Source organism: Montipora capricornis, chromosome 3 (genome assembly GCF_036669925.1).
Source record: "Montipora capricornis isolate CH-2021 chromosome 3, ASM3666992v2, whole genome shotgun sequence".
Taxonomy (NCBI): domain Eukaryota; kingdom Metazoa; phylum Cnidaria; class Anthozoa; order Scleractinia; family Acroporidae; genus Montipora; species Montipora capricornis.
Window position 1 is genome coordinate 33,266,727 of NC_090885.1, and position 1,671 is coordinate 33,268,397.

A 1,671-nucleotide genomic window follows, 5' to 3' on the forward strand; every position below is an offset into this window, starting at 1 on the left:
TGTCTTTGTATCAGGTCAGCGTTCTCCCCATATTGTATCCGTTGTCTTCACGTACTTTCTTTAATGATCGTATCTTGACCTTTTGGGATAATGCGGCAGCATTTAAAATTGACACGCGTGCACGCATCCACAGCCGGAAATGGGTAGTTTCAAGCCTTCGGGGCATCGTCAGGTTATGATTCCAGATTTAATATCTTTCCCGTTTTGTTGAAAGATTTGGCACATGTTAAATCGCTCTAAACAATAGAAGATTCTTTTTGCAGAAATCATCCTAATTGTACGATTCACTTTTATACCTTAGATCAGTTCTCAAAGTGGTGATTACTGAATTGTTCCGGTAAACATTTATGAACAAAGTGCTTGTCACAGCTCAACTCAACTATTCATGCTCGTTCCGACAGTGGACCGTCATCGATCTTTGTTGTTGATTGTAATGCCAAACCAAAGAAAGGCTAAGGAAATTTGACACGCTTTATGACAGCCCTTATAAATTTAACTGCGCTATCATTTTTTTGCAGTGAGAATGCCATTGGAAGTAAACTAGACGAACAGTCACCTTATACAAAATACCTCGTCTTCGCTCGAGGAAGAGAACTAGATCCTTAACAGAAGTCAAATAAGAAAATTTAAGTGTGCCTGGGAAAACGCTTTTAAATGCCATTGGTCCTGCGAAAAGGATTTTCTCTCTTAGTGAGTTGCATTGTTGTGTCGTACGGATCTCACTAAAGACAAAGCTGTTGAGTCCTTATTGAAGCTCTGATCAAGTTTAAACTGTCCAAACCACATCCAAAAGTTTAAGGTGAGGTTACCTTTTTCCTATCCGGTCAAAAAAACAAGCGTTCTTCCTCTATTTATGAAATTGTGGTTTCAGCCACAAATATTACTATTTCACCGATAAGGAGTCAGTTAAGGCGCATTCCAATTAAAGCTCCCCTAACAATCCGAGAATCTATGGTTCTGCTTCATCCAAAAACAGTGTATCACTTCTATATCCACTGACTTACTGATCTTGCATGCATCAATCCTTCAATTCGACTGAAATTAATAGGTATTAATTAGTTTTATACGCTTTTACATATTTACACATGCAACACCGGCCCTACTTCCTTTGGTTATGGTTGATGGCACCTTGAATGTCGTCCTACATTTGCACTGCAACTTAATTTTCTAGTTTATTATCCAGTATACAGACGATGATTTTTTTTTTTAACTGATTCATTATAGTTGCAACTACGGCCTCGAAGTACGTGTTTACTTATCTAACGAACTTGTCAACAATTTAAAATGAATGTTTCTAATTCCAGTGGAGAGGGAAGGAAGTGATAGTTTATCATCTTCACGTTCGACATGTCAGAACGTCGACTCCACGTTTCACGCTTTCATTTGTCATTCGGGATTGAACCGAGCCATTGAGAAAGTTACCTAAGACTATCCACGGACAATGAACTATGTATTTCTGAGGTGCAGGTTTTTTGCTTTTTTTTTTTTTTTCAATGTTATTTTTATTTGTAACTTAGTAAGTGACGTAGTTAATAATGTCCTCCATCTGATGACCATCACCTGGCTTTGGCTAACCTACGAGTATTTTGATTCCACTTTTAGGTAAAATAAATAAACAAATAAATAACCTTGCTTCAATATGTTCAATTCAAGGACCTTCATTCCGAGGAA

At 37.6% G+C, this 1,671-nt stretch overlaps 1 protein-coding gene across 2 annotated transcripts in view; it reads left to right on the forward strand.

The window, feature by feature from the left end:
• The first annotated feature begins 516 nt into the window (after positions 1–516).
• The window catches only part of LOC138041308 (QRFP-like peptide receptor), an 8,899-nt gene continuing 7,744 nt past the window's right edge, over positions 517–1,671 (forward strand). Inside the window, exon 1 of one of the 2 annotated variants that reach the window (XM_068887086.1) lies at positions 517–799. The gene's annotated coding sequence lies outside the window, so the exon portion shown is untranslated. Of the gene's footprint in view, positions 800–1,042; positions 1,462–1,671 lie in introns of those variants that run through there. The other variant, XM_068887087.1, reaches the window with a different exon arrangement.